At 43.4% G+C, this 24,675-nt stretch overlaps 1 protein-coding gene across 5 annotated transcripts in view; it reads right to left on the minus strand.

The window, feature by feature from the left end:
- HECW1 (HECT, C2 and WW domain containing E3 ubiquitin protein ligase 1) overlaps nt 1–24,675 on the minus strand; it is a 398,524-nt gene that overhangs the window by 328,912 nt on the left and 44,937 nt on the right. The window contains exon 1 of one of the 5 annotated variants that reach the window (XM_045008224.1): nt 5,015–5,065. The exons of the other annotated variants lie outside the window; for them this stretch is intronic. The gene's annotated coding sequence lies outside the window, so the exon portion shown is untranslated. Of the gene's footprint in view, nt 1–5,014; nt 5,066–24,675 lie in introns of those variants that run through there. 5 annotated transcript variants of the gene reach the window in all.

Raw genomic sequence — 24,675 nt, forward strand, 5'->3', positions numbered from 1 at the left:
AGACATACCCACAGGCCAGAAGCCCTGAAGATGTTTATCATTTGCAGAAGTGCCTACCCTCTAACTACTTCCTTTCTCACAAGCAGCATCAAGGCAGCACAAAGTTTCTTACTTAATTATCTATCATAACAACAAGGAAAGATGGCTGGCACCTGAGAAAGAGAGTTTGAATAAAATTATCTTTACATAAAGATAAGATGACACAAGAATTCGGAGAAAAACAGTAAGCCACCATCCCTTAGGGATATATATTTAGATAATGGGTTTTAAATAGACTTGGGCTCCTCATTCTCTCTCTGCAACCTTGTTTTGGATTTTCAGAGGCTAACAACTCCATTGCAAGAAAAACAACTTCTCACTGAAACTTGACAAACAAAGGTCTCAGGAAGGGAGTAAATAGTAGTCCCGATCCTGCAAACGCTCACACACGTGCATGTTGCAAAGTTACTTGCTTGCATAAATGTTTGCAGGATCAGCCCTGGACCTGCCAAGGCTTGCATGCATGCTTAACTCTGTGCCCTATGAGTAGTCTCATTGACTTCATGAGCTCTACAACCCTGGGTCATAAGCTGGGTCGCAGATTTTAGTGGAAGAAGATATTCCCCCAAAGGCCTTATGTTGCCATCGATTTTTATGGAAGATTCCCATTGCCTGCACAATATGGCAACTCATTTTTAATTAGACAAGAAGAAATAAAGCTTCTTTCCCTTCTGCCTCTTCTCTCAAATTTCAAAGCAGCCAAGATGAGTTGTTTAAAACTTTGATAGATAATATGGCCCCAATGGCACCTAGATTTACATTCACGCTTAACTTTATGCACTGAAGACAATGGGATTACTCAATGAGAGGTTTGTGCAAAAAATGATGGCAAGATAAAATCTCTCTCTGTGTTGCATGACTCAGCCTGAATCCATGGATATAATCCAAGTGTGAAATCCTGGGATTGTGGAAGTCAATAGGATTGTTCAGGTCAGTAAAGCTAGCAGGAGTTGTCCCTAAATTTGCATATTCAAGTTAATAATAACAGCTAAGAAGTCATTACCATCTATTATTTTGTGTGTGAGTGTGTGTATAAAATTAGATATTTTAAATAGTTTTTTCACCCGACAAAGAAGCTTTTACAGTGTATCTGCTGCATAGTGTATGCTTAAAAACAAACATATGTATTTATCAGATAATGTTTAAAAGTACATTAATTGTCCCGAAGACAGAAATGTCAGAGACTCCATGAAGTCCATTATGGATTTTGTTATAGTACTGCTATTGATTTTACATGGAAGATGCTCTGATACCTTAGAGATGGATGGCAGCATAAAACTCGTAAATAGAAAAATCGCATATCCCCACAGGATCTATTTCAGTCTCTTGGAATGCTCCCTAATTCCAATAAAGTGATTGAACATACATAATATGTACAGCAAATTTCATCTTAAAGACAAGTGTATCCAGGACATTGACCTATTTCAATCACTTGGGTAAAGAAAAGTGCCTCTGAAAACAAAGAATCAATATGTATAAGTCATCTCTCCCTCTTGCTTACTTATTTCATACGTAGTGTAAACATACATGGACAATACTACACCCTCAGATAGTTTTAAAAATGAAAAAAATATTGAAAAATTTTAACTTTATTTTTGAATTTTTGACTCAATATTTTAATGATTGCTATTATGAATAATTAGTATGGAAGAGGAAGGGGAGTAAACAGTACAGTGAGATTTTCAAAAGCGCTCAGTGTTGGCCTAACTGTTCACTGAAATCATTGAATAACATGAGCAAATAACCTCATTCTTGTTAGAAAATAAAATAAAATCTAGCAGCAGCAGCAACTACATTCTAGATTTTCCAGTGAAACCTTAATTCTGCTCCCTGGTGTGTATAAATTGTGCATTAAATGTGGCAAGAGTCCTGTGGAAAAAACAGTATGTGATCACATAAATAATAACTGTATCATAATGGAAATGGAAATGGGGTCAGAATTAGGGTTGAATGAGCAACAGTAAAATTGGCATTTCTTAACATTTGAGTGCTTGACTTTGCAACCTTGGTAAGTTTATTTTAATTTATATGAGAGCCTAGGTGTGTGCTTTTTGTTTTTTGAGGAAAAAGTAAAAATTAATTCCTTTATGCCCAACTGCATCATCCCCCTTATTGTGCATCACCAGCATGGTTTGATCCCTGAGCCTTCAGTCCTGCAATACAGACAGATATCTACCTCTTGAGTTACAACAGCTAGTAGGAGAAGGCTATTATCCCAGAGCAGGAATGGGCCACCTGCACCATGTGCTGGGTCTGTAGGGTTTTCAAGGGGAGCCTGGCTCTGCAATCTCCTCCCACCATATCCAGAAGATGGGGGGCTCCTGCCCACGTGGTGCTACTAGAGGGGGATGATCTGCAGAGAACAAGTGCTGGGTTGAACGTTGGAGTTATGCTGAGAGCCTGGTCCAGCTCTTGCTCTCCCCTTTCCCCTATACACCCCATCCTAGTTTGGGAAGTTTCTGCCCCAAAAAGGAAGGAATGGGACACTGGGGACATATGAGAAGCCAGCTTCTCCCTCAACTACCCATTAATAAACAGCTTCTAGGCCCTCCCAATGCAGTATGTGCTGCTGTTGCTTTGGTAGCACCATGGATTCAGCCATTTAGAATGATCTTGTTCAACTATTATTTAGGCATTCTGCCAAAATTTTACTAAGGAAAGCAAGTGAGAGAAGGGAAATGGCAATTTTTCACTGTTCCTAACTCAGGTAAACATGAACATAATTTCATAGGGTAAACAAAAGGCATTTCACTAGCCCATGGGCCTTCTCCCTGCTGAGTTTTTAAAATGTGCAGCAAAAAAATTGAGTTGTTAGAACATTTTTTAAAAAGGCTGCAAGACTCTTTTACAATGGAAAGTGATAAGCAACCTAAATATAGGGGTTTGCTACTAACTACTGCTACAATTTAAGCCACACTTACTTGCCTTTCAAGATCTCTTCAATAATGTATCCAGGAAAGATTTATTTTTTAAGCACAACATCTATACATTTGATTAATGAACACATGCTGAAACCAACTTGGGCAGGCATTTAAAAAAAGCAATAGTGAGAACAGTGTATTTGAAAAAGAGAAGAAAATCATGCAGGTGTATGCATAAGGTGCAGTTATACAACCAAAAATGTCCAAGCTACAGATTTTCAAATTATATTGCAGGCAGCACAGGCGACTCAAATTATGCCATACTTAAAAAAAAAAAAAAAGTAAGAGTCAATACATTTACTTTGAAAGTTATCAGTCTCATTCTCCACTACACCAGTTTCACATCAGTGTAATTCTTTTGAACACTGGAGTGACACCAATGTAAAACTGATGCAGTGGAGAATCAGACCCGTTACATTTATACAAGTTTCACTTTTGTAGCAAGAAAAACATGCACAATGTTTCCAAGGGCAAAAGGTTCATGATTGTCTATCCAATAGCAGTTTTAATTACTCATTAATTTGTGATGAATAGCCATAAGCAGTAGACTTCTAAAAAGAGGCTCATTTGGCATATAGACATCAAAAGGAGCCCTTGTGGCAAAAATATCTCAACTTGTTTACTATGCAATTTGTTCATTTTCCTCACCAATAATTATTCAGTTATTTAAGAAATATTTGTCATACATGGACCTGGTTTACAGAAAACATGTATGGAGAACACTGGAAAAGTTCCTGTGCAGATTTCTTGTGATCATGAACAAGCTGGGGTCTTATTTTATAATGTTGAGTTTCAATAAGTCTTTGAACACTGGGGAAGTTCTAGAAGACAGAAAGAAAGCTAATAGCATGCCAATATTTAAAAGGGCAAACAGGATGACCCAAGTAACTACACGTCTGTTATTCTAACATCAACACCTGGAAAGATAATGGAGTGGTTGATACCGGATTTGATTAATAAAGAATTGAAGGAGTGTAATATAATTAATGACAATCAACATGGGTTTATGAAAAATAAATCTTGTCAAGCTAACTTGATTTTTTTGTTATGAGGTTACAAGTTTGGTTGATAAAGGTAGTAGAGTTGATGTAATAGACTTCTGTAATGTGTTTGACTTGGCACAGCAAAACATTTTGATTAAAAATGACCAGAATGGTATAAAATTAACATGGCACACATTAAATGGATTAAAGCTGGTTAATTGATAGGTCTGAAAATGTAATCACGAACAGGGAATCATCAAGCATATGTTTTTAGTGGGATCCTGTAGGAATCAGTTCTTGGCTCTATGCTATTTAAACTTTTTTTAAATCTATGACCTGAAAGAAAACATAAAATCACCACTGAAAGTTTACAGATGACACAAAAATTGGGGGAATGGTAAATAACTAAGAGGAGAGGTCACTGATACAGCGCAGTCTGGATTGCTTTGTAAGCTGGGTGCAAGCAAACAATATGCTTTTTGATACAGCTACATGCAGAACAAAGAAAGTAGGCCATACTTACAGGAGGGGGACTCTAACCTGTGAAGCAGTGACTGAAAAAGACATGGGGGTTGTGCTAAAAAACTAGCTGAACACAAGCTCCCAGCACAACACAGTGGCCAAAAGGGCTAATGTGATCCTTGGTTACATAAACAGGGGAATCTCAAACAGGAGCAGAGATGTTATTTTACCTCTTAATTTGGCACTGGTGTGACCACTGCTGGAAAACTGGGTCCAGCTCTGGTAGCCACAATTCAAGAAGGATATTGACAAATTGGAGAGGGTACAGAAAAGAGCCACAAGAATTATTTAAGGATTAGAAACATGCCTTGTAATGATAGACTCAAGGAGCTCAATCTATTTATCTTAACAAAGAGAAAGTTAAGGGTGACTTGATTACAATCTATAAGTACCTACATGGGGAACAAATATTTGATAATGGACTCTTCAATCTGGCAGAGAAAGATAAAACATGATCCAATGGCTGGAAGCTGAAGCTAGACAAATTATTAAAAAATTACATCTCATTTCCAGTCTTAGAGAGGGTATTTAACCATTGGAACAATTTACCAAGGGTCAAGGTGGATTCTTCATCACCAGCAATTTTTAAATCAGGATTGGATGCTTTTCTAATAGAATGCTTCAGGAATTATTTGGGAGTTCTTGGCCAGTGTTACACAGGAGGTCAGGCTAGATGATCACAATGGTCCCTTCTGACCTTGGAATCTATGCATAAACAGACTAAACGTGCTTTGTATTTATTATTTTTAATTTGTACTACAGTGACTAAAAGCTATGGCTGAGATCAAAACTCCATTAAGCTAGGTGCTGTACTAACACATACAATCTTTGCCCCAGAATGTTTACAATCTAAATAGACAATTCAGACAAAGGGTAAGAGAAACTATTAGCCCTATTTTATAGATGAAGAACTGCGGTGCAAGAGTGATTAAATAATATGCTCAAGGACACACAGGAAGTCTGGGGTAGAGCCAGAAATTTAACCCAGATATCTGGAATCCCAGTCATTTGCCTTAACCACAAGACCATCCTTACTAGTTCTCTAAAGACTAAAAATGAATTACAGAAAGATGACTTCTGAAGGCCTATATAAATCAGAGAGAAATTCTGGTGAAACTTGATGAGAAACAAATATCACTGGAAAAATACCTACTGCAGCTTGTCACATGTGTCTTGGGAATTCCCATTATCTGCTGAATATTTTTATATTCAAACCCTACAAAGTCACAAAATGTGTTCAAGACACATTCACCCAACATTTCTTCAAAATGTCACCTAATCACTTGTACTGTAATGTGGATGATGATGAAAAAGTTTTGTTACATAGCACTTACTCCACAATCTCTGCTGACTGTCTAACAGTCCAGCAATACTGACATATGCTTTAATTATGCCATTGTACAATTTATAATTCACATCTGTGCTCCTCTTGCTCCCACTGTGTCAAAGAGCAGAACTGATTCTAGCCCACACTGAGTCCTGTGAGAATTAGTTTCAATGTGCAAAATTGGCTAACATTTTTAAACCAGTTGTTTATATGTTGTTTCAATCTATTGTAAATTACAGCTCATCAGAATGTTTTGAAAAATGTATTCTAGTCAAGACTAAGCAAACTACAGACCCTTCATAGGCTTTTAGGTCACCTGCCAGGGATGGCAGCTTGGTAGGCTATGCCAGTCACCTATAGTGCATGTAGTGTTCTTCCAAGGCCTTTCTGCACATAGAAAAGGTATAGAGATTTCAATGTTGATTCTGTAGCTAGATGCTGTAGGAAGATCTACATAGCGACACCAACTGGAAGTTAGAGCTCTCTTGCTAGTGATCCATATAAGGCACTTTGACTTTTCTGTAGCTACTGTGTGGTTTTATACCAGGTCTCCCATTTACATCATGTATGGATTTGGGGCTAGTTTTATTATATCTCATGCTGAACCTCTTGCCAGAGATTATGTTTCCCTATCCTGGATGCCAAGTCCTTATGCATTCTCAAGCAGTTTTGTAGACTGTCCTCAGTATCAGTTAGAACTGTGGTAATTGCCCTTGGATGTAACACCTCTCACTTTATTTGACGAATAAGGTTCAACAGCCACTGCTTCTGAAGATGCTATCATTGCCAAACTATGGTTATCCAATTTAAGATGGCTGTAGGATACCCACAGAACTTTTTCCTGAAATCCCCTCAGCAAGCAACACTACCTCTGAAATCCCTTTTTACTAAAGATTGACAAAAATCAGATTAACTTATTCCACTTTTTAAAGTGACATGAACATAACAGATTTAGATTATATTAAAGGGGTGACCAGCAAGGAGCAGGGCCGGCTCCAGACCCCAGCGCGCCAAGCGCACGCGTGGGGCGGCATTTTAACTGGAGGGTGGCAGGCGGGTCCGGCGGACCTTCCGCAGTCATGCCTGCGGGAGGTCCAACGGAGCCGCGGGACGACCGGACCTCCCGCAGGCATGACTGCGGCAGGTGCGCTGGTCCCGCGGCTCGTGTGGACCTCCCGCAGGCATGACTGCGGAAGCTCCACCGTAGGCGCGGGACCAGTGGCACATCTGCGGGAGGTCCCGCGGCGCCCGACAGCGCCGCCGCCCTGCTTGGGGCGGCGGAATTCGTAGAGCCGCCCCTGGCAAGGAGAAACTCTGGGCCAAATTCATTCCTGGTATAACTTCACTGAAGTCAATGAAATTATAGAGATAAATTCGGCCCAAGTTCTCCCTATATTTAAGGATCATTACAAAAATTAGGCTCTTGTCTCTATAAAAGTGTTACAGAACATTAAGGATTCTTTTTTCTTTAGATTACAACTTGCAGACACCATATAATCACTTTCTCACATACACAAAACACTTAGATTAGCAGCATCACTATCCTTGTTTCTTTTTAAGGACAGGCAATGATTTGCATGTCTTCATGGGAATAAAGAGCACATTCCTGGAAATGAAAATACAAAAAGCTGGTAATTTTACAGTCTCAGATTCCAAGTTACTTACAAGTATCAGAGGGGTAGCCGTGTTAGTCTGGTTCTGTAAAAGCAGCAAAGAATCCTGTGGCACCTTATAGACTAACAGACGTTTTGCAGCATGAGCTTTCGTGGGTGAATACCCACTTCTTCGGATGCAAGTGGTGGAAATTTCCTGGGGCAGGTATAAAAAAGCAAGCAAGAAGCAAGCTAGAGATAACGAGGTTAGATCAATCAGGGAGGATGAGGCCCTGTTCTAGCAGTTGAAGTGTGAAAACCAAGGGAGGAGAAACTGGTTCTGTAATTGGCAAGCCATTCACAGTCTTTGTTTAGTCCTGAGCTGATGGTGTCAAATTTGCAGATGAACTGGAGCTCAGCAGTTTCTCTTTGAAGTCGGGTCCTAAAGTTTTTTTGCTGTAGGATGGCCACCTTAAGATCTGCTATTGTGTGGCCAGGGAGGTTGAAGTGTTCTCCTATAGGTTTTTGTATATTGCCATTCCTAATGTCTGATTTGTGTCCATTTATCCTTTTCCTTAGAGACTGTCCAGTTTGGCCGATGTACATAGCAGAGGGGCATTGCTAGCATATGATGGCATATATTACATTGGTGGAAGTGCAGGTGAATGAACCGGTGATGTTGTGGCTGATCTGGTTTGGTCCTGTGATGGTGTTGCTGGTGTAGATATGTGGGCAGAGTTGGCATCGAGGTTTGTTGCATGGATTGGTTCCTGAGCTAGAGTTACTATGGTGCGGTGTGCAGTTGCTGGTGAGAATATGCTTCAGGTTGGCAGGTTGTCTGTGGGCGAGGACTGGTCTGCCACCCAAGGCCTGTGAAAGTGTGGGATCATTGTCCAGGATGGGTTGTAGATCCCTGATGATGCGTTGTAGGGGTTTTAGCTGGGGACTGTATGTGATGGCCAGTGGAGTCCTGTTGGTTTCTTTCTTGGGTTTGTCTTCCAGTAGGAGGCTTCTGGGTACACGTCTGGCTCTGTTGATCTGTTTCCTTATTTCCTCGTGTGGGTACTGTAGTCTTGAGAATGCTTGGTGGAGATTTTCTAGGTGTTGGTCTCTGTCTGCGGGGTTAGAGCAGATACGGTTGTACCTCAGTGCTTGGCTGTAGACAATGGATCTTGTGGTGTGTCCGGGATGGAAGCTGGAGGCATGAAAGTAGGCATAGCGGTCGGTAGGTTTTCGGTATAGGGTGGTGTTGATGTGACCATCACTTATTTGCACCGTGGTGTCTAGGAAGTGGACCTCCCATGCAGATTGGTCCAGGCTGAGGTTGATGGAGGGGTGGAAGCTGTTGAAATCGTGGTGGAATTTTTCCAGAGAGTCTCCTTCCCATGGGTCCAGATGATGAAGATGTCATCGATGTAGCGTAGGTAGAGAAGGGGCGTGAGTGGACGGGAGCTGAGGAAGCGTTGTTCCAGGTCGGCCATAAAAATATTGGCATATTGTGGGGCCATACGGGTGCCCATAGCGGTGCCACTGATCTGGAGATATATATTGTCAGCAAATTTGAAATAGTTGTGTGTGAGGATAAAGCCACAGAGCTCAGCAACCAGTTGTGCTGTGGCATCATCAGGGATACTGTTCCTGACAGCTTGTATTCCATCAGTGTGTGGGATGTTTGTGTAGAGAGCCTCTACATCCATGGTGGCCAGGATGGTATTTTCTGGAAGGTCACCAATGCATTGTAGTTTCCTCAGGAAATCAGTGGTGTCACGGAGATAGCTGGGAGTGCTGGTAGCATAGGGTCTGAGTAGAGAGTCTACATATCCAGACAGTCCTTCAGTGAGAGTTCCAATGCCCGAGATGATGGGGCGTCCAGGATTTCCAGGTTTGTGGATCTTGGGTAGTAGATAGAATAACCCTGGTCGGGGCTCTAAGGGTATGTTGATTAGTTCTGGTGTTAGTGTAGGGAGTGTCCTGAGTAGATGGTGCAGTTTCTTAGTGTATTCCTCAGTGGGATCTGAGGGAAGTAGCCTGTAAAATTTAGTATTGGAGAGTTGTCTGGCGGCCTCCTTTTGGTAGTCAGACCTATTCATGATGACAACAGCACCTCCTTTATCAGCCTCTTTGATTATAATGTCAGGATGGTTTCTGAGGCTGTGGATGGCATTGCGTTCTGCACGACTTAGGTTGTGAGGCAAGCGGTGTTGTTTTTCCACAATTTCTGCCTGTGCACGTCGGCGGAAGCATTCAATGTATAGGTCCAGACTGTCATTTCGACCCTCAGGAGGAGTCCATGTGGAGTTCTTCTTCTTGTGCTGTTGGTGGGAGGGTAACTGTGTATCCGGGCGCTGTTCAGTGTTGTCCTGAAAGAATTCTTTGAGTCGGAGACGGCGAAAGTAGGCTTCCAGATCACCGCAGAACTGTATCATGTTGGTGGGGGTGGCAGGGCAGAAAGAGAGTCCCCGAGATAGGACAGACTGTTCTTCTGGGCTGAGTGTGTGGTTGGATAGATTGACGATATTGCTGGGTGGGTTAGGGGTACCACGGTTGTGGCCCCATGTGGCAGGTAGGAGTTTAGACAGCTTACAGTCCTTTTTCCTTTGTAGAGAGGTGAAGTGAGTAATGTAGATCTCCTGTCTTATTTTAGTGAAGTCCATTTGTATGGAAGTTTGGTTATTGATGAGAGTCTCCAGGTTGGAGAGCTCTTTTTTGATGTTTTCCTGTTTGCTGTATAGGATGCTGAGCAGGTGGTTCCTCAGTTTCTTCGATAGAGTATGGCATAATCTCTCACTGTGGTCTGTGTAGTATGTAGATAGTAGTGGATTTTTTACCTTTAGTCCATTAGGTATGATGTCCATCCGTTTGCATTTGGAAAGGAAGATGATATCTGTCTGTATTTGTGCAAGTTTCTTCATGAGGTTGATGGATTGTAAGTTACTTACAAATAGCTCTAATGTGACAGGGATCCCAAGTTATAACACAAAAATAAACTGTAACAATCAGAATTCCTGACCTGGTTTTTGTTAAATGTTCATTATCATCACTAACAAAAATGCACATGAGGGAGACAGAGGCTTAAACAAAACCCCAGAAACTTTACTTATTACAAACTGAACTGTAACTCTACACTCTAGCCTGAGTAAGGATCAACATGTAGCTGGGCTGATTCAGGATCTGGGCACAAACCAAATTGTGACTCTGAAAATCCCATTCCAGCATTTCCCCCTCTGCCCTGCCTGGTGTGGTGGTAGTGGTTGGGGGAAGCCATGATTCCACTCAATCTACATCTATTTGCATGCTCTCCTCACCACACTGGCTCCAGTGACATGGCTAGCTTATATAGGGGAGCAACAGAGCACCCTGCACATAATTGAGCTCCACATAGTGGAATTCATCACTGAACAGTGATGGAAAGCCTAGGTCTTGGGCTGTCTCTCTGCACTGGGATGAATTTCTCAGAATGATTATATTCCCCTGGCGGGTGATCTCATGCACCTCCTTTCTACAAACTTCACCACAAAACTCATCTGATACCTTTTAGAACATCACAGGCAATAAAGCCAGTATAAAGTCACTACTTTAAGAGAGAACTGTTTATTATCCCAACATGATTTATTATAGACAGAGAAAAAAAATAAAGTCAGAAACCTAATATGAGCTCTTTAAGTACTTCCCACAAACCACTGAGGTGACAGAAATAGAAAAAAATAATCCAAAACAAACATGAGCTTTGATTGTAAATTAGATTAGAGAGCAAGTCACACCATGATCCAGGAAATCATTTCATAATTGTTACACTTTTATTGTACTATTTTCCACTGGTTTAAATCTGTATCCACATGTTTATTTCCTTACAGCTTTGAACCATTTAGGATATCATTATGGCTTTAAACTTCAACCCTGCATTGTGGATAGTGAGGAACCATAATGACCTAATGGGAGCTACAAGAAACAATGAACCTCAGAAAGATGCATTCTCTCCTGGAGTTCCCAGGGACTGCAGCCTTTGTGCTCCATCTCCAGCAGTGCAGTGTGCACTCCATTCCATGGCCAGTCTACTCTAGTGGCTGATGTGAAAAGGGGAATGAGGTCATGAGCTCACCCACCAGCAGCACTAATTGGGACCAGTCCTGGACTTCAGACATCTTTCTGAGCAAGAGCTGGATAGAACAGGCTCAGCAGTATTTCAAGGCTAGAATCACCTCATTCTCCCAGCTCTAATCCCACCCATTCCTACCTGCTCTCCACCCAGCCAAGGAGTCCCTTGAGAAAGGGCTTTGCAGGATCGAGGGATATAATGCTCCAAAGACAGCACTCTCTTCTGTGCCCTCCACATCTTTGCCCATATCATCTGGGCTTTCATCTCCTCCGCTCAAGAAGGTAGAAGAGATAGTTTATACATGAGTGAGAACTGCTGGATTTGGCATCTTCATTAGTTGTAGAAGAAGATGGCTACTGCTGACCCTCCCCACACAAACCTCCACATTCCTTCCAACACTCTCAGACTGTGCTAACCTGGAACAAGAAAACAGCCTTCTCTACCCTAAACTATTAATCCTAAAATTTCCCACCACTGCTTACACATTGATTCAACTCCACTGGTAGGAGAAACAGTGGGAGCATCACAGTAGACAAGATACTGGCAAGCTAATGGTGTGTTAATCACAAATGACTTATTTCCAGATGTGCTGAGCACCCACTCCTTTGACACCACCTGGAGTTGTGGATGCTCAGGACCTCTGAAATTAAGGCCCAAAGACCTGCTCTTAGTAGATTGAGAAGACAGAATGTTTCAGGTGCCATTAGTTGGTCTCTGCTAATGCTCTCACCATTGCAGTTGATCCATTGTTAGCAATGATGAAAAATTTTACAGAAAAAAGCTCAATTCAGACACCCTCAATAGGACCAGGAAACACAGCTGGATTTTCCATGTGCCATGGGGATACCAAACTGGTCTTCTGTGGAAACTTAAATCTGCTAGACTAGAAAAAACAAAGCGTTGTCTATGAAAACTTCTTATTGTGAAAAACAGTAGGAGGAAATTAACCGCAAAGCATTGCTTATGAAGCCAAGGTAATTTCTACCAAACTCATAACTCCAGTAGTTAATCAAAATAAGCCACCACAATCTAGCAATTAAAAAGGTGAAGACATATGTCAAGATTTTGCTATGATTCTATAGGAGGATTATTTTCTTGACTTATACAAAGTCCTAAAGAAACTAGTTTTTAAAGTCCTGATTCAACAAGGTATTTAAGCAGATGCCTAACTTTAAGCATAGTCCTAATGAATTCAACACAACTACTCATGTGCTTAAAGTTATTATGGTTATTTATGTATTGTATTTGCAGTAGTGCCTAGAAGTCCCAGTCAGGGACCAGTACGCTGTTGTTTTAGACATTGTTCAAACACAGAACAAAAAGACAGTCTCTGACCTAAGGGGTAAAAGACAAACAAAAGACAACAGGTGGGTACAGACACAGGCAGGGAAGCACAAGGAAGCAGTAAGAGAATAACGGTCAGTGGTGCCAGAACACCAGCAGCCCAACCATTGTCAAGTTTTTTGTAGGCATCACAGCAGAGGAGAGTTTTAAGGAGGACAATGAGGGAGCTTTGTGGATTTTTACAGGCCTCTCCTCCCAACCATGAACGGCAGCTTGGAAGAAAGCACAAAAGTGCTTGTTTGGAAATGTAAAATGTGGGCACTGAAGGCTGCCATCACTGACACATGCTTAAGTACCATGCTGAATCAGGACTTAAATGGCTGCACTGGAACACAGAAGGTTAGCAGCAAACTCTCCCCATCCCCCACCCCCTTTGGTTTAATTCTCTATCTTAGACTTCCTGAAAAACCATATATCCACTCAAGTGAAACAATGGTTGACTCCCAAACATTGTGAAGGGTGCAGTTAGAATTTTAAAGGAAGTACACTATTAGAATCAGAAATCCCAGGATTACCTGTAATACAAAACCATTTTTAAAATAACCACTTAAAACCTTCATAATTTTATCATAATTGAGGTTCTGGAGAGACATTTTGGAACCTTGGACTAAAAAGAGCATCAGAATGGAACTCTGAATCTGGATTTAGAATATCGTGCAAAATTAGACCTTTATTGTTGGGACTAGAATCATTTATTTCTTTATTTGGAATAAGCAGAAATCCCATTATTATCCAGTAAGACCTTTTAAAGAATAGATCTAGCATGTCTCCAAAAAATCTTGCATGTTTGACAAGTGAAACAACTAAGCTTTGCTTAGTTGGGAAATCCACAGGTCAGAGTTTTAACCATAAAAATCAGGGCCAATGGGGAAAGGGGACATAGATGGCTTTCCTCCATCTTCTCCTTTCAAAATCCTCGGGACAGCTGGAGTTGAACTAGCCCTCCACAAAAATTAAAGCAGCCTCAGAGCTACTCCTAGTTGTGCCAGTGGTTAACGGCTGCCAAATAGTTACTCTTCTGATCACCAGAGCACATTGTCCCTCTCTGCCCTAACCTGCCCCCAAAAGCCCTAGCTAAAGGAAATCCTCAGTTGCTGCCTTAATGCAGTGATACATAAGGGACTCGTGAGAGGCCACTGAGCTGGCCCTCTGCATTTAACTACTGTACATCACCAGATAAATGTATTGACTATAATTGGTCTCACACCATCTAACAGTGCATTATAAAAAAATACACAGTTAGCAATTCTGGTGGTTTCCCAGGTCTCCCTTTGCTTCCTAGGATACTTTGAAAATGTTGAGTTTTTCTCACTTAATTGAAGCATGGGTTTTATAAAGAACAAATCCTGCCAGACAAATATGATAACTTTTTGTACTGAATTACAAAATTACAGCACAAAAGAAATGGAGCTGATATAAAATAGTGGGGCTTTACTGAAACATTTGCGACAAAGCCTCATAAAATCTTAAGTGAAAAAAATCAATTCAAATAGGCTTGGATCTGAGCACTGTCACATGGCTCAAGTGGTGGGGAAATGTCCATGGGGATGCCAGGAGGACTGATATTCTGCTCAGTTTTTATTTAACATCTTTATTAATAATTTATCCTTCTTCTAAACAGGACATTAATTCAATCTGAGGCTACCACTACACTAAGGGCTTGTCTACACTACAGGACTATTTCGAATCTACTTAAGTCGAATTTGTGGATTCGACCTTATGAAGTCGAATTTGTGTATCCATACTAAATACACAAATTCGAACTTCTGAGTCCACATTCACGGGGCCAGCTTCGACTTTGGAAGCGGTGCACTGTGGGAAGCTATCCCACAGTTCCCGCACTCCCCGCTGCCCATTGGAATTGTGGGATTTCCCCCCAATGCATGCTGGGGGAAAAAATGTGTCGTCATTGAACCGTCAATCCCGCCCTCCCTGTCTTCCTTGAAAGCGCCGGCGGGAAATCTGTTCGCGCCCTTGTCTGGTCGGTTACAGCGCGGACGCCACAGCACTGCGAGCATGGAGCCCGCTGCGATCATCGCTGCACTTATGGCCGTTGTCAACTCCTCGCACGTTATCGTCCACCTCTTCCACAGTCAGATGCTGAGAAACCGGGCGAGGAGGCTCCGGCAGCACGGTGAGGAGAGTGGCGCAGACCTCTCAGAAAGCAGGGTACGCCGGGCAGTGGAGATCATGGTGGCAATGGGTCAAGTTCATGGTGTGGAACGGCGATTCTGGGCCCGGGAAACAAGCACAGACTGGTGGGACCGCATAGTGCTGCAGGTCTGGGATGACACAGAGTGGCTGCGAAACTTCAGGATGCGTAAGGGCACTTTCCTTGAACTGTGTGACTTGTTGTCCCCTGCCCTGAAGCGCCAGGACACAAGGATGCGAGCAGCCCTGAGTGTGCAGAAGCGAGTGGCCATAGCCTTCTGGAAACTTGCCACGCCAGACAGCTACCGGTCAGTAGCGAACCACTTTGGCGTGGGCAAATCTACCGTGGGGATTGCTGTCATTCAAGTAGCCCACGCAATCGTTGAGCAACTGTTCTCAAAGGTAGTGACTCTCGGAAATGTCCAGGTCATCATAGATGGCTTCGCCGCGATGGGATTCCCAAACTGCGGTGGGGCTATAGATGGGACTCACATCCCTATCCTGGCACCAGCCCACCAGGCCAGCGAGTACATTAACCGAAAGGGCTACTTTTCAATGGTGCTGCAAGCTGTGGTGGACCATAGGGGACGTTTTACCAACATCAACGTCGGGTGGGCGGGCAAGGTTCATGACGCGCGTGTGTTCAGGAACTCTGGTCTGTTTAGACGCCTCCAGGCAGGCACTTTCTTCCCGGACCACAAAATAACGGTTGGGGATGTGCAGATGCCTACAGTGATCCTCGGGGACCCGGCCTACCCGCTAATGCCCTGGCTCATGAAGCCCTATACAGGCGCCTTGGACAGAGACAAGGAACTCTTCAACTACCGGCTGAGCAAGTGCAGAATGGTGGTGGAGTGTGCTTTCGGACGTCTCAAGGGGAGATGGCGGACCTTACTGACTCGCTCGGACATCAGCGAAAAGAATATCCCCGTAGTGATTGCTGCTTGCTGTGTGCTCCACAATCTCTGTGAGAGCAAGGGCGAGACCTTTTTGGCCGCTTGGGAGGTTGAGGCAAATCGCCTGGCTGCTGTTTACGATCAGCCAGACACCCGTGCTGAGAGAATATCCCAGCGGGAAGCGATATGCATCAGGGAGGCTTTGAAAGCGAGTTTCCTCGCAGAGCAGGGTAACCTGTGACTGTCCACTTGATTTTAAGAGAGCCTGATCATAAACCAAGTTTCCCCCAGTTCCGAAGGACGTTTTAAAACTAAGGACATGTTTTAGTAATTAATAATAAATCTTTCGTTGACTTTGCATTTCTCTTTCTTCGTTGAAACATGGAAGCACTCTGTGCTGGTTAAGGTGTGCACTGATGGGTGGGTTTGCAGGAAGGGGCGAGGGGTGCCGTCTTTGGATAGGGGTTAACATGACGGCTGTGGGTTTGGGCGTTGGAAGGGGTGAGGGGTGTGGGGGAAGGGTGAGTATCTGCCCCTGGATGAGGTCTCTTTTTGGGGCTCAGGGCACCGGGGAGGATCGTGACTACGGTCCAAGTGCATGTGAAGGGAAGCCTGCCTTTACATTCTGGGATGTCAGGCACCAGGACCCTGCACAAGCATACACATCAAGGAAAGACCCGGGGCAGCATACACCACACAGACTGTCCCTGGTGCCTAGTGACTGCAGTCTGTGTGTGCCCTGCAGTTGACCCTGCAGCCAAGTCTGTAGCATGGCACTGTGGGCTATGCAGTGAAATTACACCCCCCCCCCCCTACAGAACAACAGAAAGTCTTCTGACACCAGAAACATGACGGAAACAGTCAGTAACACAAAACCGCTTTTAATAATGTAGTACACAGTGGGGGGTTTAAACTTGGAGTTGGGACTGGTTGATGCTTTAAGGAAAGAGCTTGTACAAATTTACAGCGCGACAGTTGTCTCGAACATTATCGGTGTGCTGCGGTGCAGGGACAGTTCTCACGGCCCCTACCGCCCCTCCGTCTTGTCACTTTGGGTGAGGGGGGGACAGGACTTCTTGGCGTTGGAGGGCGGTTGCAGATGCACTGCAGGGGGGCTCTCTCCTCCTGACTGCGGTCTTGCAGAACATCTACAAGGCGCCGGAGCGTGTCCGTTTGCTCCCTCATTAGACCAAGCAGCGTTTGAGTCGCCTGCTGGTCTTCCTGCCGCCACCTATCCTCCCGTTCCATGTGTGTGCGATGCTGCTGACACAGGCTCTCCCTCGACTGTCTCTGCTCTGCCGCCTCCGCTCTGGAGCTGGCCATCAGTTCCTGGAACATGTCGTCCCTTGTCTTTTTCTTTCGGCGTCTAATCTGAGCCAGCCTCTGCGAGGGGGATGGCGGGGCAGTCCGGGAAGGACCCGAAGCTGTGTGATGCGAAAAAGTAGGTGATTTCCTTGAACAAATACATGTTTTCCAACAGTAAACACAGTCTAGTCAGTTTCAGTTAAGAAGACCAAACAGGGAACCAAGTCTCAGGAGATCTCGGAACTAGTCCGAGATTTCGGAATACGCTCTCATTGGCGGCGCGATTGCACTGGATAGTGCACAAGCGAGGAGAGACAGCTGCATCCCTCTTGCACAAAGTCCTGGTAAGCCTTACAGTACAGAGTGCTTATCAGTTACTGCTTAGCTGTGCTCTCCTGCTGGAGGCAATGTGCAAAGCAGAAAAGATGAGCGTTATGCGGCACCTCCCGCCAGTGAACGGGAAAGACCCCTGTATGCGTTTCCTCTGTGGCCTGCAACACGTGGCTGTTAAGCGAGGGTCATTCTTATGCAAAGTAAAACTCTGTTAAGCGAGGGTCATTCTTATGCAAAGTAAAAGTCTACCATGCACAATAGTAACAGTACACTAATTCCACTAATTAGATGCAGCACTTCCACAACGACATCACCCTGAGGCGTGTCAGGCGCACACAGAGAGAGCGGATGCTAACAGAAGCCCTGCACAGACCAGGACCATACGCTGCCATGCTCGTCGAGGCGATGGTCCCCCTGTACCTGAGGATGGCCTGGCGCGGAAGAGTGTGCTTCAACGGAGCACCCAATAAAGCACCTCTCCCAAGAAACCTCTTGCTGAGGCTTTTCCAGCTGCTCTCTGAGAGCTTTTTTGAACTATCCCCAGAGGACTATTGCTCCATTGCTGTTTGTGTAGACCTGCTGTTTGTCTAGTTTCATATTTAAAAATTGTTATATAGTATTTCTATTTTTTATATATATCCCTGTTTCTTAAAAAAATAAATGTATCCCTGTTTGTAGCACTTACCGCCTGATCCTTCCCCTGATTCCGAGTCCGGGTTAACGGGCGGGGACGGTTGGTAGGGGATCTCTGTGAGGGTTATGAAGAGATCCTGGCTGTCAGGGAAAGCGGGTTCGATGTCGCCTGCGCCGTCCTCAACAGACCCTTCCTCATCTTCCCCATCGGCGAACAGGGAGGGGGAACTGTCCCGGTACACTATTCTGTCCTCGGAGTCCACCGTCACTGGTGGGGCACTGGTGGCAGACCCACCTAGAATGGCATGCAGTGCCTCGTAGAAGCGGCATGTCTGGGGCTGGGCTCCGGAGCGTCCGTTTGCCGCTCTGACTTTTTGATACCCTTGTCTTAGGTCCTTCACTTTCACGCGGCACTGCATCGCATCCCGGCTGTATCCTTTGTCTTTCATGGCTTTAGAGACCTTCTCGAAGGTCTTCGCGTTCCGCTTGTTGGAGCGCAGCTCCGAGAGCACAGACTCCTCGCCCCACACAGCGATCAGATCCTGGACTTCCCGGTCAGTCCATGCTGGGGACCTCTTTCTATTCTGGGATTGCCCGGACTCCTCTGCTGGAGAGCTCTGCATCGTTGCAGGTGCTGCGGAGCTCGCCCCGATGTGCAACCAGAACGTCAGATTCAAACCGCCCAGACAGGAAAATGAATTCAAATTTTTGCGGGTCATTTCCTGTGTGGCTGGCCAGAGAATCCAAGCTCGGAATGCTGTCCAGAGCGTCAACAGAGTGGTGAACTGTGGGATAGCTCCCGGAGCTGCTAAGTTCGATTAGCATCCACACCAAGCCTAATTCGAGCTAGCAAGTGCGAATTTAGCGTTACTCCACCTGCCGGGGTGGAGTACCAAATTCGAACTAAAGAGCCCTCTAGTTCGAATTAAATGGCTTCCTGGTGTGGACGGTTGAGCGGTTAGTTCGAATTAACGCTGATAAATTCGAATTAAAGTCCTAGTGTAGACCAGGGCTAAGAGGTGCTCTGAATAACACTAAGACAGAAAGAATACAAACAGACCCAGAGCAGCTAAAAAATGGGGCCTCAGTTGAGCAAAGCACTTAAGCACATGCTTAACTTAAAGCATACATACAGTCTCATTGAAATCTGAGACAAGATATCAATGAGCACTTGGAAACTCTTTTTGTCCTCCAGACTGAGAGAATCACAATTTGAAGTCAATGGAGCTACTCATGGGCTGAAAGTTAAGCACATTCTTAAGTGCTTTGCTGAAACAGGGCCTTGGACAGCAGATAACTAAAGGTCTGATCCAAAGCCCACTGATTTTCCATTGACTTCAGTAGGATTTGGATCAGGTCTCAAGTGAGACTCAGCCTGAAAAAACTAAAATTAATACATCTGAAGGAAAATAATCTGTGTGATAGAAACCCCATTGCCTGAGTTACTTAAAGATGGACAAAGAACAAACAAATATTCTGGGGGTATCTGTAGGGAACAAGCCTGTGTTGGCAGTATGATGGACAAGATGACCTAACAGGTCATTTCCATCACTAATGTCTTTGATTCTAAGCTTAAAATGCATAAACACAGAAACCCCATCTTTGTCCAGCTTTTGGTAACTCATCTGGTTTAAAAAAAAAGTGACTGATAGTGGCAAAACTGCATTTTTCTTTTAATGAAAGCAGAAATTGCAAGGCACTGACTACAATAGCATCTGAAATAGTGTAAATTGCATCTAAAGTACAAGAAAAATGCTTTATCTAGGAACTGAATTATCTTAAAAAACTGGAATTATTTCAATAATTTCTGTTAGTGACAATTTATATGCAGAAAGAATTAACTCTATCTAGAGATGGACACAAGCTGCAACGTCCAGATCCAGTTTCAAACTTTGGGAAAGTTTTAGGGTGTACAGCTGTGGTGTTTTGGCTCAGGTCCATCAAAGGGAAATTCAGTTCCAGATTTGAGCTTCCTCAAAGTGGGGATTTAGATCCAATACTTTTAGCATTTAACAGTTATACTGCAGCAGCACATAGATGCCCCTCAACCAGACTGGAGCCTCATTGTAAGAGCTGCACAAACATATTATAAATAACAGTCCCTGCCCCCAAAGAGCATACACCTCGCAACTTTCTTCAAAATAAAGGCCTGCAGCGGGACTGGGATCTTGCAGGCCCCGCAGGACCTGCTGCCATAATAGTGGGAAGGGATAAAACGAACTTTGTTAAGGGCAGGAGTGGGTAGGCAAAAAAACAAACAAACAAGTAAATTGCAGAAACACTAAATCTCCTCAATTTAGCACATAAAAATTGTGTTTGTATATATATTAATCTGTCTCTTTTATGAGATTTGCAGGGCGGGATGGGAGCGAGATTAAAAATTAGTCTTGTGCTGGGCTCTACTTCAAAGTGTAAAATATGCAATGGGCAGCTTTTGAGGCAAGTTTAGCAGGCCTGAGCAAATTGAATTTCCTTTTGCTCTGCAGACTTCAAGGGTCACAATTTGATTCTCAATGGCTGTAGTGTACAGGATGTACAAATAAGGAGTCTAACCACCATATGGGTGTATGTGCGTGCACCACTAATTGGTTATCAACTTGTGGCAAGACACTAGAGCAGACACAAGGAACAGGGTTTTACCAAGCAATAAATTACATAATAGAAGCAAAATGACTATAACGAAAGCAGCAGTCATTGTGAGTTCAGTAGCAGCACATAGAGTACATCCTTGGATATTATATCTTGTTCTACAGAAAGTAAATGTACAATTTTCTTCTAGCTGGGCAAGAAGTGGCCTGACTCCATCCAACATACTACACAAAGCACATAGGTAGACAGCATCCCATAATCTTTTGCATGTTTGCTAGGGAACCACTGAGGGTTTTCCAGAAACCATGCACTAACTAGGATGGTCCATAATCTCTAGCCAATAGGTGATAACTAATAGCAGGGGTTCTTTATCTACTGCTCTAGGGACTCCAGGGTGATGTATCCATCCTGTGCTCACTGTACAGCTGGCTCCAGTGGAAAAGGGGATATTTTCCCTTTTCCCCTCCTGGCTCAATTTTAAGGAGCCTTTGACTATTGCAGTGGCTCTTATATGGTGCTTTACTCCCCCACAGATGAGGTGGAACATCCATTTGAGATCCTTAAATGTATAGAGAAAAGGCCACTGCCCTCACATGAGCATGTTGAATAAGGCCACCAGCCTCCCAGGGAATGAGAGAGAAAAATTCCAAGGGGGATTACAAGATCCTGTAGAGAGATAGCTGGGCTTCATATAATTCACTAAGTGGGCACCATGCTGACCCATGTTTTTGATTAATTTCTTCTCCCTGAAAGCCAACTCCAAAGGTTTCTATTACCAGCTCCATACCTGCACCAAACCAGGTTTCTTTATCCCAGCTTTTCTGTTTTGCAGCCAGACTGGACTGACTGACAATGAATGAGTTGGAATGAGTGGGTCTGTACAGTCCTGCTTTGCTTAAACTTCACCATGTTATAAAACTGGCAATAATAATAGGAGATATACCTATCTCCTAGAACTAGAAGGGACCATGAAAGGTCATTGAGTCCAGCCCCTGCCTTCACTAGCAGGACCAAGTACTGATTTTTGCCCCAGATCCCTAAGTGGCCCCCTCAAGGGGGGAACTTACAACCATGGGTTTAGCAGGCTAATGGTCAAACCACTGAGCTATCCCTCCCCCCTCAAACTGGCTAACAACAAAGAAATGGACATTCCACATAATGCTGAAAAAATCAACTTTGAATTAGATTTGTTAGGTGGAATGATAGTTTCAGAGGGGTAGCCATGTTAGTTTGGATCTGTAAAAGCAGCAGAGTGTCCTGTGGCACCTTATAGACTAACAGAAGTACTAGAGCATGAGCTTTCGTGGGTGAATACCCACTTCGTCGGATGCATGGAATGACAGTTTCTCTCAAGTTAGCTGCAACACATCGAGAACCTTAACTGTGATTTCCATCAGTTCTCACAATAGTTATATGTTATGTACAACATATTTCTGTGGTATAATTGGCACATCTAGTATCAATTCAGCCAAATCTTATCAATTCTCCTGGAAGATATGGTTTACAGCTACTCCCATCTACTGAATCACAGGATATACAGTAAATGACTACATTTTGATTGATATTTACAGACATTGGGACTGGTGTAAACTGGCAAATATCGAAAAGCCAGGTGGAGTGCTATCCCGTTTCTCTCTTCTAAGTGTCACAAGTGATCATTACCAAGAGTGTTGTTTTGGACACAGATGAAAGACATATTACACATTTGGAATTTAATTTCTTTTGTAAGAACATTTCTCCACCAGAACAATAAAACAAAATGGTTTCTCAGACAAATATCCAAATCCAAAGAGGTTGTTAAATGATTTTAAGTTGGTGGAGTGAAACAGCTGGTTCAGCATTACGATGAACCATTTCTTCCACTCAGAAAGTTTTCCTCTTTAAAAGTTTTATTCCTGCAGTTTTAGAGTGCATTGGTTACAACAGTGGCAACCAAAATGTTTAAAAAACAAACCCAACCTGACCACAGTCAGGACCCATAACAAATAGAAGTTATTGAGCTCAATACAGGGTAACTGGGTGAAATTTTTGGCCTGTGTTTCACAGGATATCAGACTAGATGATTAATGGTCCCTTCTAGCCTTAAAATATATTAGTCTTAAAAAAGTGCAATGTTCTGATATCCCAGTGTTCCCCAATAACCCCCTTCTAACTACGAAGTGGCTGTTTTTATAGTTTCCAGTATATCCTTCATGAGTCTGATTGTGCTGTCAGACTCCACCCATATCAGATTGTTCCAAACAATACACCTGCATGAGGTCTAAGAAAAGAATTAACTCCCTTCTTGCTAGAAAACACACACACACTATCATCATTAAAATGTACATGTCTGCTTTTAGGGCTAGGAACATCTGGCATATTGATGCATCTGCTATATATTGCCCTCAGTCCATGCACTGAACTCCTACTGATGTCACTGGGAATTATGCACACAGATCAAGGCGCATATTCATGCAGAGGATAGTCCTTGAAATAGCTCTGAATCACTATCATTGCAACAGTACAAAAAATCATTATTCAGATGAGGCCGTCTGCCATCAGAGTCTGACTGGTTCGGTCACAGAGACCGCCTTGGGACTGTCACCTGATGTGCTGAGATTACCTCTGAGTCCATTTTCCCTGCCAGCTTGGGACTCCAGAACCCTGCCTTGTTGAGCCAGACATGCTAGCCTGCCATAACACAGACCCAGGTCTGGTCCATGCCCCCAAAGCTGCAGACTTTAATGAAAAACTGCTCAGCAGGTCACCTATCTCCAGCACCCAGACACTCAGTTCTCAATGGGATCCAAACCCCAAATAAATCCATTTTACTCTGTATAAAGCTTATACAGGGAAAACTCATAAAATTGTCCACCCTCTATAATACTGAGAGAGAGCTATGCACAGCTGTTTGCTCCCCCAGGTATTAATCACTTACTTTTATTTATCAGTAAACCCAGAGTAATTTGAGTAAGTATAAAAAGTAGGATTTAAGTGGTTCCAAGTAATAACAGACAGAACAAAGTCAGTCACCAAGCAAAATAAAACAAAACACGCAAGTCTAAACCTGATACATTAAGAAACTGAGTACAGGTAAATCTCACCCACAGAGATGTTCCAATAAACTTCTTTCACAGACTAGACTCCTTCCTAATCTGGGTCCAATCCTTTCTCAGGTACAGTCCTTGTTAGTTCCAGCAGGCATCTTAGGTGAAAAACAGGGGCTCTCTCGACTGGGACCCCCTTTGTTCTGTTCCACCCCCTTTTATATCTTTGGCACAAGGTGGGAATCTTTTGTCTCTCTGGGTTCTCACCCCCCTTCTAAATGGAAAAGCATCAGGTTTAAGATGGAGTCCAGTTCAGGTGACATGATCTTATGCCACTGTAAGACCTCATTCTCCATTCTTCCAGGGCTGGCCTGCACATACCCAGGAAGGTTTGCAAGTAAACAGAGCCATTTACAGGTCAATGATTCTGAAGCACACTTAATGGCTTCCACTTAATATGTTTGCATCAGTAATACACGTTTATATCTTATTCTCCTAACTCCAGACAGAGAAATAATACATGCAAACACATGGGATGAACACACTCAGTAGATCATAAGCTTTGTAATGATACCTTACAAGAGACCTTTTGCATAAATCATATCCCAGTTACATCATATTTACACTCATAAGTAAGTATATAGAGTGCAATGTCACACAGAGTACCTAAGTTCAGCCACCAACATGGAACAGAGCACAACAGCGTAAAACACACAAATTAGTCTAGCTGGTCAGACTGCAGGATGGGCACAGGCTTGCTCCTCAAATAATGGGGCCACTTATGTGGAAAAATTGCTTGTGTGGAAAAAAAGTGTTTGCGGGATCAGGACCATAGAGTGGAAATGGGCATAAACTAACACTTCACTGTTTTTTTTTTTCAGGGGAGGATTAAATATCCATAATGTAGCACAACAGGGT

This window comes from Mauremys mutica, chromosome 2 (assembly GCF_020497125.1).
Source record: "Mauremys mutica isolate MM-2020 ecotype Southern chromosome 2, ASM2049712v1, whole genome shotgun sequence".
NCBI lineage: Eukaryota > Metazoa > Chordata > Testudines > Geoemydidae > Mauremys > Mauremys mutica.